This window comes from Mixophyes fleayi, chromosome 5 (genome assembly GCF_038048845.1).
Source record: "Mixophyes fleayi isolate aMixFle1 chromosome 5, aMixFle1.hap1, whole genome shotgun sequence".
NCBI lineage: Eukaryota > Metazoa > Chordata > Amphibia > Anura > Limnodynastidae > Mixophyes > Mixophyes fleayi.
In genome coordinates this window covers 69052078-69070451 of record NC_134406.1, presented here as the reverse complement: position 1 = coordinate 69070451, position 18374 = coordinate 69052078, and the positions used below count along the sequence as shown (strand labels likewise).

General features: G+C 39.6%; 1 protein-coding gene across 6 annotated transcripts in view; it reads right to left on the bottom strand.

Annotated features, from left to right (window-relative positions):
* RARB (retinoic acid receptor beta) overlaps positions 1 to 18374 on the bottom strand; it is a 546477-nt gene that overhangs the window by 338084 nt on the left and 190019 nt on the right. The gene's annotated exons all lie outside the window — the stretch shown is intronic.

Here is an 18374-nt window from a genome sequence, read left to right as displayed (position 1 = left end):
GTGGCTCTCCAGGTGTTGTGAAACTACAAATCCCAGCATGCCTTGCCACCTATCTGCTGGTTATCTACTGGCAAAGCATGCTGGGACTTGTAGTTTCACAACACCTGGAGAGCCGCAGGTTGCCTACCCCTGTTCTAGAGGATGTATTTGCCAATGCTACATTATATGATTGTGACGTGAGCTGTGACCCAGCCTATGCCTATTGTAGTCTTCATCTTTGCTTCTGTTCAGTGTACACCTGGTACATTTACATTGTACTATGTTAGCCATTTAGTGACATAAATGGCAGCTTTAGAAATTATGCCTTTCAGGTTTGCTGATTTTGGGAATTAACGACTTGTACAGAACAGAGACAGCAACGTTTTCAGGGGTGTTCCATGCTGTGTCCGGACATTCTGACTCCACAAAAGCAAAGAGTTGGCAGAAATCGAGTTTAATCGTATACTTCTAATGCGAAAAGACAATTCCTATGCACAGTGCACTGTATAAAATAGGTAAATAATAAGAAAAAAGGGCAGCATGACTCATTTCTCATATCCTCATCTAGTGCTAGACAGTCTGGGATAGGTTACAGTAAATCAGGGAGTGAAAACCAATACCAAGCTAGTCAACACAAGACTTGTACCTGCATTGGTGGGGGAGCACCTGCAATAACCAATAATTAACATTGCCAAAACCTAACTCATTGTCTTCCCTCCCTCTATATCTTCATCCCATCTTGATATCTCTATCACTGTTAACAAAACCACTGTTTCCCAACTCCGCTGCCTGGGCGTCACCCTTGACTCTTACCTTTTCTTTGCCCCACACATTCAATCTCTCGCTCAATCCTGTTTCTTCAACTCCGCAACATCCCCGCATCCAGCCTTTAATATCTCTGAGTGCCACAAAAACCATTATCCATGCACTCATCATTTTACGTCATGACTACTGTAACCTTCTCCTAATAATACCCCATTCATACTGCACCAAAAACCAGGGTTTTTGCAGAGGCACGCTGAAAAACCCGGGTCTTGGTGCAGTATGAATAGTCCAACCACAAAATCCCGGGTCTAAAATCCCGGGACTTAGACCCGGGATTTTGCAAGGGGTAATTCCCGTGTTGGACCCCGCTCGCCTGCAGTATGAATGGTGCAACCCGTGTAATTCCCGGGTCTCACCATTCATACTGTAAAAAAAAAAAAAAATTGGGAAGTAAAAAAAAAAAGTAAAAAAAAAGATTTTAATTAATAAAAAATACATAACAAATGTTTACTTAACTTATTTTCAGCCAGCGGTGTCTCCGGTGCGTTGCCGGCTGTCAGGGGGACCTCTGGGTACTAAAATGACGTAATTTCTAATGGACTAGAAATGACGTCATTTTAGTACCCAGAAGTCCCCCTGACAGCCGGCAACGCACCGGAGACACCGCTGGCTGAAAATAAGTTAAGTAAACATTTGTTATGTATTTTTTATTAATTAAAATCTTTTTTTTCACTTTTTTTTTTCTAAAACCCGGGTCGGGCAGGTGCAGTATGAACCCGCCCGACCCGGGATTCTTCTTATCTATACTGCCCTGTGCCCCGGCAATATCCCGGGTTAACAACCCGGGATATTGCCGGGGCGGCAGTATGAAAGTGGTATTACTGGACTCCCTCTTCCGGTTTATACTTAAAGTGGCTGCGAGACTCATCTTCCTCTCCCACCACTCCACTTCTAACTCCTCTCTCTTCTGTGCCTTACACTGGCTCCCCTTCACCTACATAATCCTTTTCAAACTGTTCACCCTCACCTACAAGGCCTTCTCCCACTCCACTGCCCCATACATCTTCAACCTCCTCTCCATTCACACTCCACCCGGTTCCCTGCATTCGGCCAATGACCGTTGCCTCTCCTCCACACTGATCACCTCATCCTACTTCAGAATCCAAGACTTTTCCCGAGCTGCCCCTCTCCACTTGCACGACTTCCCACGCTCCATCCGACTGTCCCTTAATCTGTGCATCTTCAAACGGGCACTTAAAACTGATCTGTTCCTCAAAGCATACCACCCTACCACCTAACCTTCTTTCCATACTTGATCTCCTTCCCTCTCTACCCCTGACCCGCTACTTGCTCCTCTTGCGATTGATCCTCTGTGATTCCCCATTGTGCCTCCTGTCTCTTTGCCCTCCCTTTAGGATGTAAGCTCTTACGAGCAAGGCCCTCTTCCCTTCGATCTCTCTATCTATTCTTCTCCTCAAAAGTCCACCGTGTAAGCTATGTTTCGAGCCAATGACGTACTAGTATTTTTGTTTACTGTTTTACCCTGTATGGGCCACTGTCTGTTTTCTGTACAGCGCTGCGGAATTAGTGGCGCTATATAAATAAATGATGATGATGAATTAACAAACTGCAGAAAGCTTGCAATCATTCAGCTCCTAATAATGAAAGGAGCAAACTTGCCGAGAATCCAGATTTCTGTGGGACAGTTTCAAACGTTGGAATCAAACATAGGTGTGGTCTCAACTGAAACCACAATGGTTTGGGCAGATAGGAGTATAATTTGGGTGTATTGGGAGAACTGTACACAATTACATCAGTGTGACATAACCTTCAACCTAAAAAATGGATAATTTAAATAATGATTGAGGTATTTTGGAAGGAGGTACTAGACAGAGAGGGAAGGGCCCAATTTGGATTTGCTTTTCTTAAGAATGGTATATATTAACTGTATACTACAATAGGCTTTTACTGTACCAGTAGTAGTGATACTATTAATGTTAGATTGCCAAAATGGCATGATGGACTCAAGTTTTTAAATGTGCAATTTTGTTACTGAAGGCTCCCTTTTCCTCCACTGCAAGTGAAGAGTTTCCCAGCATTTTCAACAGTAAGTGCTTTGCAATAGCTAGTCTCATCTTTATCATGAAAATGATTTTACATGTTTTGAAATTACAGCAATTGGTGCCTTAAGTTTAATACAATATGTATAAAACACAGATTGTTCTTAATAAAATAACAGTTTGCAGCATCCACTAATATATATGTAAATGATATGATACCATTGCCGAAGCTATTTCAATTCGAGTTCGCTGCTACCAGAACACTTGGAAATGCAATTTTACTTTGTGCTATTCTTCTGACCACATTCCCAGCATGAATCAGCACGAAAAGCAAAATAAAAAAAACAATCTATGAAACCGGACATATATTACATATTCTTTTAAACTAGTAAATCAGTTATTGTAAATGTTCCAAACTTTAGCAGCAATTTCCCTGTAAATGAGTAATTTTGCAATCTTAACAAAAACTTGTGAATCGACGTTCAGCTTCTATGCTGAACTGTGCAGTTCTGATGATTATCACAGGTTTGCAGCATCATGTATTGGAGCAGCTGAGGAATCAAAGTGGATTGGAGAGGATAGAGACACTATTACTGCAACAAGTCAGAAAAACGATACTAAAATATCAATGTATTTAATATGACAAACTACAACATTATGACATATGTTATGGACACATTTAGCATAGCTCTACAAGTGGTAGAAGTGGTCAGTGTGTAAAGTTTGAATGGACATTTACACATAACTTATTTTTTTAATGTACAAAAGCAAAGTTTCTATTGGTGTTCCCATGACAACAGAGCTTTACGATAATACATTCTAAAGTGTGTGTGAATAATACAAATAAAAACACTTTATTTTTTGTATGCAGGATAATTTCCCTCATTTATGTATGTGCAGTGTTGTATAAAAATAATCTCCATTTCAATGCTATCCATTGGACGTATAAATTAGTCTAATGGATAAACATCTCTACACCTCATGCTCTACAATGGTGTAACATGTACACCACTGTGCCAATTGAGGCACCTTTTAGGGAGCAGAAATCCAGCCTAGTATAACACCATTTCCCATTACTGGCCTTGAGCTTTGCGTTAAATGGGGGGGAAAACAACTGGTGAGCCCGCTGAGTTTATGACACGATTCACGTCATTAAGCCTTACCTCCCTGGGAAGGTGCATGCTCTCAATTCGGGAGTCTCTTGGACATTCTGTTAGAGTGGGTAGGTATGGTTGGGTCTTGGGTGTTTGTTCCTAAATCGGTTCAGGAGCCAGACTTGACAGCCACTTACTAGCAACTCTGCCTGGGCTAGATCTATGGGTTTTTCTGTTTTTTTTTTTTGATTGTGTGACAGTCAATTGAATATTTGCTCATGGAGTGCAACTTGGTATGTACTATTCTATACTGAGGTTTATAAGTTTATTTACTACCCTGTAATCAAATAATGATACAATATTATGCAGCACTGTACAGATAATGCCTGATCATCGTTCCTGCCCCATTGGAGCATACAGTCTAAATGCTCCTCCAGTCACACACACAGGTCCGTTTTGTCCACAGCCAATAAACCTACCAGTATGTATTTGAAGGCTCCAAACAACAGAACTTTATCCTCTGTCAGGTGATATAAGCAAGCAAGCTTAGCAAATAGTGTATCACCTTATTTATCCCTATGAAGCTAAATTCCAAACATAGTCCACCGCAAATATATTTTTTTTTAGAGAACCACTAAGCAAACGATTTTTATTAAAACACCTTGTATAAAAATATCCAAACCTCCAACTACCCATCCGCCACTCCTTGCTCCCACAAATGACCAGCTGCTGATGCCTGCACTGAAAGTAAGGGCATGCAGTGTCACTCCAGCGAGGTTTCACAGATTGTCCTAGCACATGACCACTTGTAAGCAGTGAGAAACATTATTTTCTCAGCATGGCTTTGTGGAATATAAATGAAATATATAATTAAATATAATATCAAAAGAACGCGCAGAAACAATAAATATTGAATTAATGTCACCTGGTAATAATATATTAATGACAAAATATTAAAAGAAACATTAAAAAATAAAAGTTTGTTATTTTAATCCCCCCCATGAAATACATTTATTAGGATCTTATGAATGTCTATTGTCCCAAAAAAAAATACATTATTGCAATTGCTACTGACTGTAAACAGCTGCTCTAGCATGCATAAACAGCCATCATAATTAGTAAGAGGCACTTAGACTAGCCCTGTAGCTGGAGCAAGAGATACTGCAGAAAAACAAGTATTTTTGAAATGACCAGAGCTTGGATCGGACGCTGCTGCGTGCGTTCGCTATTGGCACTCCCTTACTGTACACTGGCTACAGCAAAACACCCCAATCCCTGCCTGGTTTCCTCCCTTAAATCATAGGCTGCAGTAAGCATCCTTTGCACTCAAAAATGATTTGAACGTGGCTGCGTTCTGTGGAGTATGAGCTAGTTCTGGCCATGCGCAGAGTAATTTTGCAGATGATACACACAAAATCAGATACAATCCTTGATTAATCAGGCACAGAGAGTCCAGGGAGATCACGGGACATACCTGGAGGAGGGGGGAGTGCACAGTGCTCTCCCTACTCCCACATGCTGCCCTCAATCTCTTTCATGTTTCCCCTCACTGCTTTAAAAAAAAAAAAAAAAAAACTATTGACATTTCGATTATTGAAATAAACGAAATTAATTTCTGTTAAATACTGAGGACCATTTATGACACTAGCACATTATTGGGGATCTTTTATACCTGCTAGTACAAATTAGCTATTACAGTAAACTATATAATATATTATAGGGATATTAACTTTTATGGTGAACACATTCTCTGTACACATTCACAATCTTCACGCACTAGCAATAGATCATGCAGTGCTCCAGGTGCATCTGATGCATAACTGAAGACACACAGAGCCTGATACATCAAGAGACGCAAAACATATACACTATACCTGTATTCAACAAGGAGATGTGTCTGATGATGAATACAGGTCTAGGTCTGCTCTGCTCTAATAGACAATACCCTGCAGGATATGTCCAATACATATGTGGAATATAAAGTCCCAACAGAACGCACAAAAGAAAAAAATATTCAATGAATGTCACCTGTTAATAATATAGTAATTAATGACAAAACAGTAAAAAATAAAATAAGTGTGTTCATTTCTGTTTTTTTCTTTTACACAAAATAAATTTATCAGGATATTACTAATGTCTACTTATGAATGGGGGTGCAGTGTGCGTGACGAGCGTGTGCATGCACACGCGTACATGGACTGATTGTGCATGCATGAGACGCGCATGCGCAGTACATACAGTGCACGCACCGTGATCGCGCGTGTGCATCGACACACTGTAACTGTCCTATGAAGGAACCCCACTGTGTAAGAAGTCGGCACGCACACAGTGGGGAAAGACGCAAGGGATGATGACATCATCACCGCTGGCCCACAAACAGCGTCTACGTGTGTGTGTGCGGTGAATCACCACACAAACGTGGCCGCTGGGGAGGCTGGGAGTTTGTGGGTCTGGACTATAAAAGCCAGACTCAGGACTCCCCTCGCTCTCTACTGCTTGCCTGCCGCTGGACAACAAGCATACACTACACTACACCACAGAAAAGGATAGGAATACACTAGACTACAGTAAAGATACACTACAAAAAAGGATAGGGATACACTATACCAGTGGTTCCTAAACTGTGCGCCTAGGCTCCCTGGGATGCCTCAGCGATGTCACAGGGGTGCTTTGGTCAGGACCAGTGGTAAGCAAAGTGGGGGACTACTTGGTGTATATATATATATATATATATATATATATATATATATATATATATATAAAGCTAAATGTGTTTGTAACGTTGATTAAACTATTTATATGCATATAACTGTGTAGTTATTGTTTAATACCTGTGATGGTTAAATCAATATTATAAATACTAATTATTATTAAAGATGCACAGGTAAAGAAAATAGTGCAAGGATAGTGTAAGTAATAAAGGTGGTGAACCTAGGGTTCATTTTATATTGATATACTACGTTATGTTAAACAATGTTATGGTATATGAGTGAACTGTGAATGCAGGGCTTTCTGTGTTAACAGTAAAATACTTTGGTTGTAATACATACATATGTTGTGAGTGTTGGATATTTATAACGAATAATATTGTGAAGTACTGCTAAGATACAGTGGTTATTGGATAAATAATTCTGTAAAGCTTAATTGTTATTTAGTGTGGTTAAAAGACTGAATAAGGCAACATTATTTAAGGAAAAGTGCATGAAAGTGTGAGTTTCTGAGAACAGAATAAGAGGATAGCGTATGCAACATAAGCGTAACCACAGGTCCTTTAACACTACTGTACACAATACATTTTTACAGTTGCTCCTGATTGCTAACACATGTTCTAGCATGTTCAGCCGTCATCACTAGTAATTGGCACTTACACCAGACCTGTAGCTGGTGCTAGTGATAGAGCTGAAAATCATTAAGATGCCCAAAGCTTGATTCGGGGGCTGCAGGGTGCACTCGAGCATGGCACGTCCTAACTATACATTGACTACGTGCATACCCTCACCGTTTCACCCATGAAATTGTAAGCTGTAATAACGCTCCTTTGCACTCGAAGATTAATTGGGACGTTACTACGATGCCTGGCGTATGGTTCATTTCTGGGCATGCACAGAACGATTCGATTTTACGACAATACAGCACTTATCGGCATTTACACGCCTTAATGAATCAGTGATCCATGTGCAGAAAAACCATTTAAAAGCACAGTGTTAGTACCACCTTTGAGCTGGTGTAATAAAATATTTGGGATGTTCAAAAGCTGTGTACCAGCCCTGACTCTCAAATGTGAGCAATCCTTTGCATCTCTTTTAAAGTTCAAAAAACCTGGGAAATAAATGCAAAGGCAGGCACATGGAGTGCCCATAGAGAACATATTATAAATATAACACTTTGGGGATATTCAATTGTTGGCATTACATGTAAAAGTAATGCGGTGTGCGCACTATTACCGTCATTACGGTAATAGTGCACATATATACCATTATTATGGTACCTTTCACGCTGGATTTCAGCTCGCAGCTCAGGGAGCTGCGGGCTTAAATTCGGCTTAGTATTACCGTAATAACGGTAATACTTTTAACGCTGCTGGAAACGACAACAATTGAATATGCCCCTTTGTGGTAAATAACTACAGTCAAGTTACAATTGTGTCTACTGCAAATTTAAGTATATCTACATGGTGAGTGGAATGACTGTTGACATTTAATATTAAAGAGTATTACTACATGAAATATAAAAGGTAGAAGGGAATAGAGATAATGGAACGTTATCTTACAAGCCCTTACAAGTCACATGTAATATTTAAGACATTAAAGAGTTAAATGAGACACTGTCTTTTAATAGCATTGAATGTATCTTACATGGTACAAACTGACTTTATAAGACAAATATCCATGATAGTGAGACACCAGAAAGGTAACACCTGATATACACATTTGTCTTTGTTTAAACAGCAGTCAATATGATGTCAGAAAAGGTCATGTTACAATACATAGTTCCATATTGATTTTAACAACTGAGAATCCATATAGCCTTGTATTGACATTAACAAGCTTGTATGAGATATTTATCATATTTAGGCTAAACTTCATGTAAGTGGATCAGAAAGAGAAAAGACCAAAAGGTCAGACACAATAGTGCAAAGTACCATTTTCTACTATTTGAAATTCATCTGAAATGGAAAGAGATAAAATTAACCAGTAGTATCCTGAGAAAAGGGAAACTTTCTAAAAATAATTAACAAACACTGTAATAACAAATAAATACTTCCTTTTGATTAAAAAAATAAAATGAAAATTGCAGTTTATTAGTGTATTAGATATATTATAGTACTTACTTTGTATGACATCTGAGAACATAGGTTGAAGCTGACATTAAAACACTTGTGACATTATAAAGAGATTGGCATATAAAAAATGTATATATATATATATATATTAGCATAAATGTTATACAACTTTTTGTATTGTACATCTTTGGCTTTTGATATATACTTGTCGAACAGTACATATAGCTTTAGATGACCTTAGTGTACTATTATACTTCTTTTATTTAATTGTTTTTATTCATTATTCAGTAAAGCTACATTTAATTAATAAATAGTAATAAGTGCATTTTTACCATAGAGTAGTCCTGGGATATCTCTTTCCATTGCAGACACAATTTTGCTCTTAGGCTTTTAGGTATGAAATGATTAAGAAATAAAATTGAATATATTGCCCTAAAAAAGATGATTGGCTCAATTTTTAACCACTTTCCTTTCAAGGTAGCTACTAGACTATCAAGAGAAAAACACTTTAAATATCCAAAGCATATAGGTAAAATAAGATTTTTATACTGGAAGAACATAGTAAATTTCTTACTCAAATTACAAAAAATGATGCAATAGTAACAAAGATTTATATCCAAGCAACTCTATTAATTTGCTGCTTATGTTACATTTATATGGTGTTGTGTCAACACAGGACAGGTGGAAATCTGATTAATCGCCTTCTTGGAGTAATTCATTTGCTGATTACATATGTTTGAGAGACAATTACTTTTAGAAGGGTGGTTATATGTCACTGGAAATATGAATGTTAAACATAGTTTGATTTAGGAGAGTGCATGGCATTCCTGACATTTCTGTGGTTTACACTATGTTATCAACAGATCAAGAAACACATCTCCCAGTAAGAACATGTTTACTTACAGTGAGCTCTGCTGGCTGCCCCCAAAGCTTCTGGCTGCCAACTGCTTCAAAATGGATTCTTACAACAAGCATTGCTGAAGTTTCTCATGTTTTCAATGAAAGTGCTGCTAAAACAGGAGCATGTGCACATTGTTATGTAACCTATTATCTACTATATAAATGCCTAGTGGCGTGTGTGGGGGAAAAAAAAAACCAAGCTGCAGCGCCACCTGCTGGGCAGAGTTTTACACTGACCTATATATTTCTTGAAGGAGAAGTGACAGTTGGGAGTGGTTGGTGGTTGCCGGGGGTGACAGTGGGGAGTTTTTAACACCTTAAGTAGCTTGATGAAGGATGTGGCGATGAAGATGAAGGATGAGATGATGGAGAAAAATGATGAGGTGGTGACATGTGGACAAAACCACGTTAAAAAAGGGCGCTTGCGTCGGGAAGTAACGCTCTTCCCCTGAGGAGGCCTGGGCTAGGCCCAAATGCATGACAAGAACCTTTTTAACACCTTAAGTAGCTTGATTTGACTAGAATGCATGAGTATCATGCACGGGTTAACTTGTGTTATCATATACTCCATGCTTTATTATTTTTATCCTTCTTCTTCTTATCCGTTATTTATAAGGTGCCCAAAAATAACATCATGAATGAACAAGCAGCATGCGTAGTACATACATAGAGCAAGGCATATGAACAGTTACGTAATAGGATAGAGCAAACAACTAAATACACATTGAACAAGACAGAATGATTACTAAAGGCAGGAAGACATGAGGCAAGAGTGCACTGCTTGTGAGAGGTTACAGCTTAGACAAGAGGGGCAAACATAAGAGCGTGACACAGAAGGGGTGAGCAAGTAAGGTTAGGAGGAGGGCTGGTAAGCTTTTATGGAAAAAATGTTTTTATGGTGCAATTGAAGCCCTAGAGACTAGTGGTCTAATAGTCTGATTGGGTGTGGGAGCGAGTTCCAAAAGTGAGAAGCAGCATGGGAGAAGTCGGGAACGCGGGAGTGAGAAGAGGTAATCAGATGGGAGGTGAGCAAGTGGTCGAGGCCAGAGCGGAGTGGGTGGGAGGGTGTGTGGAGGCAAATGAGATTAGAGATGTATTGTGGAGAGGGGTGGATGAAGGCTTTAAAGGTGAGGGTGAGAAGTTAGAACTGAATTTTGTAGGGGAGCCAATGTAGCTACTGGCAGAGAGGGGTGCTCAATGCAGAGCAATAAGAGAGGAAAATAAGAGGCATTTAGGATGAATTGAAGAGGGGAGAGGCGGGAGAGAGAAGGTTGAAATAGTTGAGTCAAGACATGACAAGAGAGTGGATGAGAGTTTTGGTAGCATCCTGGGTGAGAAAGGATCTGATCCTTTATATGTTGCAAAGATGAAAGTTGCATGAATGGGAGAGGGACTTAATGTGAGGAGTGAAGAAGAGGGAGGAGTCAGGGATGACAGCCAGGATGGGGGGAGAGGAGTCTGAAGGGAGAGAATGTCATAACGGAAATACTCAATTTTGGAGGTGAAGTGGGTGGTGAAGTCAAAGGTAGAGAGGGAGGGTTGGAGGAGGAGGGCAGAGGAGGGAGCTGAAGGTGGAAAAGAGGCGACAGGTTTGAAGGACTGGGAGAAAATCAGAGATGTGAAATAGGATGTTTAGAGAGAGAAAGGGAAAAATTTTAGGAGGACAGAATGAACCTGAAGTGGGGGAAGTCATCGTGAGAGTGTGATTTCCTCAAGTGATGCTAAATGATGCAAAAACATTTAGGTAGCCTCTCAATTTGGAATGCCAGGATTGGACTGTCGAAGGCCAAGAGTGACACAGGTGGATTCTGGTATAGAAGGGAGAAGTTGTATATGAAGACAGCCTGGACAGGACAGGAGAGGCTAGTGACTGGGGAAAGAAGTCTAGGGATTTTGACAGAAAGGTAAGGGGAGCCTTGGGAGAGTGGGAGGTGACGAGGTGGGGAGAGGCTAAATGAGATGAGACGACAGTCAGAGAGCTGAAAGGGAGAGTTCGTATAGCTGGAGAAAGCGCAAAGGTAGGAAATGCGAATACCAAGGCAGTGACCTTTACTGCTTGCTATAAAGAAGTCAAAACCACTGATATTAAAGTCAGACATTGATGTGACCTTTACATAAAAAATGTTGGCTTCTTTGTACTTTGGTGGAAATAAAAAAGTCAGATAAAAATGGAAAAAAACAAAACAATAAACATATAATAAGTATTGGCCTGTGTTCAAAGATGTTTCTCAGATCCAGTGTACTTGGTGTAAATTTTTTTTCAGATTTTGATATTTGCAGGCAATGGTTCACTTTTCATTTTTGAAAAAGTTGAAGATATGTATGTCAAATGCACTGCAAGCTTAACGATTCTTCAACTACTTTTTCAAGGCCAAGGAGTACTGGACTGGAAACAGGAGCACAATTCATTCCCCATCTGGACTTAAGAGGACATTGCCAGCAAGGCAACCCATAACATCTGAGCCCCACTTTTTATGTTTACATTCCTGTTTCTCACACTTATATATAATAATATTTCTGACCGTTTTCATATTATTTCCATCAACTCAATAGGATGGAGAAAAACAAGCACCTAATGAGCCAGCAGAGTATATTTCCATGATTTGTGATACATCTCTGGGTCTTCAGTCTGCCTTTCATTCTGTTCCATTAGTAAATACAAGGACATTATGTGAGACAGTGTATAGCCCTTAAATGCTTTTTACTAATGACTGCCTTTCCCCCTGTTTAGATTAATAAAGGAGTCACAACAACAAGGACCAAGCCAAGGATCTGACTGTTTCAGGCTTGATGCAGAGGCAGACACATTTCACTATAAGAGAGGTGGAAGTTCTGGTACAGTTGGTGGCAGAGAGGCTGCACACTACCAACCGGCAGCTCTTCACCCCAGCAAAATTAAGGATCTGGGAAGATATCACTGTGCAGGTCATATTGTGGATCCAATTAAAAAAAAGGTGACCGAGATGAAAAAACGGTAAGCATTTATTTTTTTACTTCAAAAATATTACATTGTGCTCTGAATGCCTAGTACAGTCCTTTGTAAATTTGACAAACCTTAAAATCATAGGCTAAGGTACAGACCAACATCTTTAATAACTTTAAAAACTTGTGCATTATCATTCATACTATGTCCCCTTTTTTTTTAAGTCTTCAAAATAAGTATTAGCATTGGGTAGTTTCTGTTATTAGTATGTGACCTTTATGCCCATTATATTTCTATCTATATGTATGTTTGCACAAGTCTTTTTAAAATATTTTGGAGAGCATACATTGTTATACTCTTACATTTGAACATTTCAACATAATTAGCAAGACTTTAAGCATCGATTTAAAGACAAAATTTGTGTCCACCGCAGGCATGCTAGGGGACAGGACGTGGTCCCCCAGCTGTGTTGGACCTCAACCTCCTGGAGATCACGGCATTGGCATGTATAGACAATCAGTTGGTGCAGTGGGTGAGGAGGATTGAAACCGGAGATAGCTCCTCCCTAACCACACCACTACTCCGCAGGGGTAAGTTTCAAATCACAATACATGCATATAAAATACCAAGGACTAAAGATTTGTTTACATAAATATTCTAAATAACGCACCAATCAACAGTAGCTGTTTTTCACACAAAACATATTCAATTCCAATTTTAGCACTTTGAATGCAACGAAAACTCCTAAATCCTTGCCACTTATACAGCAACCTAGCCAGCCTATTGTAGAATCTGGCCATAGTCTGCACGATTATGGAGTATTTTCAGTGAATATCACTTAAAGATTTCAAAACGATGCCCAGGTAAAATTTAATGTAAAAAAAATAATAATAAATGTTATGACATCTACTAATATGATGCAAAAATGTGGATGTTATTGAGACAGAAATAGATGTTTATGTTTCTTATTTTTTTTTTTTTTTTTTTCAACCACTATGTTACCTGAAGATGCAGAAACAGTGGAACAAGAGGATGACCTGGTGGAGGATGACCTGGTGGAGGAGACCCTTGATGTGGAGGAGATAGACATGGATGCGGGAGCAGGGGGTAGGGGGCAGCCTTCCAACATTCATGATTTCTTCCTGTTCTGGTCAAATCACCTCCTAGAAAACTCCACTCATGACATCACGACAACCCTAACCCATCTCCTTCACACTTTCCTACATATTGACACAACTCTGACCAATCTCACCGACCTTATTGCACTATATGTCATCACTAACCCTCCTGCCCCAATTCCACATGTTCCCCTCTGTCTCTCTGCCACATGCTATCACTCCTTCCCCTATGACACGTGTATCCTCTCCTTCACCTATGCCACATTTCCTCATTCCTACCCCTCTGCCAAATTTCTCTCCCCAAGCTCTTATGTGCCTAGTTTTCCATCGGAATCGTCCACAACTATACCCTCTTTATCCTCCCCAAATTTACCCTCCATATGCTCCCCATACTGTCCTCTGCTTCTAAACTACTGCTGCAATCCACATTCCGGGTAACCAGAACTTAATGCAAATGAAACAACGCTCCTAAAGTTGGACCAGTGTCCAGGAGTGCCCATAATAGAAATAAAATAGACTAATTTGCTACTTAGATTTGCACTTATGGTTTTGTTTTTCACTTTTCGTTGTTTGTTTGTAATAACACAAAATGTGATTTTTTTTAAAAAAACGGTTTCCTTGTTTTTTAGTCAATTTAATTTGAAGATTATATTTGAAGCAAAGCATAAAGTGTACTTAAATGTAAAGTATGATGAAATCACATATTCTTTATAGACAGTAGAGTCTTGGCAATCTGGAGGACTAGGATCAACATCATTCACCTCCTGGCCAGCAGTCTTGAATATTATAGTACCTAATAGCCATGTGTTACCATGTGGTCTTGCACCTCCTTGCCTCTGTTGCAATATGCGCCCCACATGACTGATTGACTGAAGGCAAAGGAATCATGGGCGCTCCCTGCCAACTAGCAACCAGGGATCCTATCTGGAAAGACGCATCATATGTAGCATGGACATTGATCGAGTGAAATTTTTTTCTATTCAAATAAATAGATCTGACGGGACCAGGGCTACATGTGTACAATCTACTGGCCCTATAATGTGTAGAAAGCCGGCTATGGCTGCAAAATGCTGCTTCATGGGCACAAGGGACTCCTCATCGACTGGCAGATGGATAAAGTGCAGTATACACAAAAGGAAAGCCCATAGCACACAACTGAAGGTGGCTTGGTACATTCCTGCCGCGACACCCACTGTGGTCTAGAAAGATTCAGCCGCACAGAAGTGCAATACCGCTAAGAGCTTGGTAAGTGTCAGTATTTCAATCTGGATGTTGCGCAAAAACTCTAGGTCAATTTGCACAATGAGCAGGGTGTCTATGATGACATGAAGTGGTAGCTGATAGCGATGGACCAGCTCAGCATTAGTCATCCCAAAGAGGCTGACACATGGCCTGAAGACACGGTCCCAGGGCCGGCGTGGGAGTACCGGTTGCTGTATCAAACTGGTCCTCCACCATAGTTTAGCCTGGCTATATGAGAGAAAGATGGATGGAAAAAAAAAAATTCTACTGCTTTGCAGATTTTGTAGTCTCATTGTACATTAAACATTATAGACATACTTACAACTAACAAGGATCTATTAAGGCTTATCCCAAAATTTCTGTAAAATAGTCCAAAAATATATAAAAGTCAGGAAAAGAAATTACATGAAATTTAGGAAACACCACAATTTCATTGAATTGTTAAAAAAAAAAAAACGAACTAAATTAATGAATGAATGAAAATATTACAAATGTAAATCTACATAGCATACATAGAAGATGACCTAGGCAAAACTTTAAAACACTTTTAAAGCACATATGTGTAATGCAAATGTTTGCAAACATGTAGGAAGTAAACAACAATCACATAACATTTTAAAACAATGACACACATTACCAAAAATGTCCTATTATTATTATCGTAGATTTGTTGTAAGGTGTCAAAGTGCTGCGGAGCACCACACAGTATAGGAAAACATAACATACACAAAACGGACATATAAGGTAGACAAAATAAACGCACATATGAAAACAAAAGGATCCAGCTCATTAGAGAGCTTACATTCTAAGTGGAAGAGGGCACAGATGAAAATAGCTGTGAATAGTGTTATCGGGGATAAGGTCACCTATAAAAAAGAGATGGGTTTTCAAAGAGCATCTAAAGATTTGTTGGCTGTGGGAAAATCTGATTGATCATGGTAGGGAATTCCATAAGTGTGGAGCAGCACGGGAGAAGTCTTGTAGATGGGAGTGAGAGGAGGATACCAGAGATGAGACATGGCGCAGGTCAGAGGTAGATCTAAGATTACTATGTTAAAAAGTCTGCAAATTATTTGAAAAGCAGAACTATTTCAAACATTCGCACAAGTATGCACTGCTTGGAAAATATAAAATAGTGCACCTACCTCTTTGGTATAAAACAATATCTGTTTAACAAAATGGCACCATAGTAATCTCCCTCTGTGGGTCTTATACAATGTTGTATAACAAGAGGAGTGTGTGCAGGTGTGCAGATGAATAGTCAATTCTCCCATTAGATGACGAGTTTGTGAATGTTGTGTTTTAAGATTACTATAATCTGAGTTCAGACATGACCCCGAGCAGGCGCAATCCTAACCTCTGAAAAACAGCGCACTTCTGCATACGCCAGAGTTTGAATCAAACATATATGCAGGGAATTGCCTTAATTGTACATTTCCCACCGCGCTCCGCTGCTGAGTTCTGTGACTTATGGTCCGGTTCTGGGCATGCACACAGTAATTGTGTGCAGTATACGTCAGTTACGCTTCTTAATGAATCAGTATGTGCAGTGATTGAACTTTTGATGACATTTTGTAGGGACTAGCCAGCTTGTAAGCAATCGCTGTATAAACTGTCGAAGTCAGCAAATTGGATAAAGTCATTTCAATTAAAGTCTAGCAAACTTGGTTGTCTTTGTCTGAAAAGATGCGTACGGTACGCTATGTCGTACAAGGGCACGCTACGGCGTGAAAGGGCGTACGCATCCACTACACGTGGCAGCAACAGTAATTGGTCTTTTACCATACATTTGCACAAACACGCATACTTATAAAATAGTACACATTATTGGTAGTTGCAACACATAGTCAGTTATGTCGAAATATAGTAGTATTTATATGTTATATCAGAGTTACATGCATATTAGTGAAATACACAGAACGGGTTAAAGGAATAACATCATGAGTGGTATCATAATGAACCTTGTTACATATCCTACTGTTTGGTGCGCTCTGCGAGGGAATCGCAGAGTGCATACGCAAGTTATGAATGATAGGGAATTATGAACTACTTAAGAGGAAGGAATTCTGGCGGGAAGAGCAGAGCATACCCCCTGCAGAGATGACCCCCTCCTTTGGATTCCTTAGGATGAACCAGCCAATGATTGACGACCCCTTGGACATTCCTGAGACCCGGACCAATAGATGCAAGCCATACCATCTTCATTGTATTACTGTACTTGATTGTGTATATAAGCAGCAGCTTGTGATCCAGAGTGCAGACTTCTTGTCCCCAGACTTCAGGATTGAATGACTGCACTGGATCCAGAGCGCCTGCGTTAAGTAACGGCTGTATTTACTATTACATCGCTTGAGCATATTTTTTCAACTTATTGCGAATAAATATTTGTGCGTTGGAAACACAAATCGAGGTTCGACAATCGTTATTGGTTAGCGACAATACGCACATTACAAAACACAGAAGTAGCATTTTAAGAAACAGTCTAAAAGTTCTTAAAGGACTTGGTTACGGATTTTACATAATATCGTCATCCTACCTGCAGAGGAAAACAAGTGTATTACCCTCCATAGCTGAACAAGAGACCTCTATACAAGTGTTTCCATACAGTCTTATTGTGTGCTAAGGACAGACATAGTTCGCCAACACTGAGAGTTGAAGCACAAGCCGGCTCTAGTGTGAGGATCATGTTTGTCTTACATATGACCTCCTCCCTCCTGCACATCCATTTACTCTTAATGTTATAAGGAGAGCACAATCCTCTTGTGTCAGATGTACAGTTATTCGAGAATTTCATAATGATATAGGATTCTCCAATAGCTCCACAGACTTACTCCAGTTTTTCTTTCCTCCACTTTCATAAATCACACCAGTATGTATTGTTATGTGCCTTATTATTACAAGTGCAAAAAATAACGGGGTGCCATACTTAGTTTTAGCCTACAGAGTTTTTATAGAAATATTTTAGCCAAAGGCTATACCTATCATCATCATCATCACCATTTATTTATATAGCGCCACTGATTCCGCAGCGCTGTACAGAGAACTCATTCACATCAGTCCCTGCTCCATTGGAGCTTACAGTCTAAATTCCCTAACATACACACACACACAGACATATAGAGAGAGAGAGACTAGGGTCAATTTTTTGATAACAGCCAATTAATCTACTAGTATGTTTTTTGGAGTGTGGGAGGAAACCGGAGCACCCGGAGGAAACCCACGCAAACACGGGGAGATCATACAAACTCCACACAGATAAGGCCATGGTCGGGAATTGAACTCATGACCCCAGCGCTGTGTGGCAGAAGTGCTAACCACTTCGCCACCGTGCTACCTATCTATGCACAGCAGTGTTAAAGTGACACAGCCTATAGGATACAAAGATACTGTATAAAATGAAAAAATGTCCTGACAACAGTTGAATCCGGTCTCATATCTGTTAAAGATCATTCTTTTTGAATGAAATAAATACAACAACAAATTCAATGAGCCTTAAATGTAATACTTATA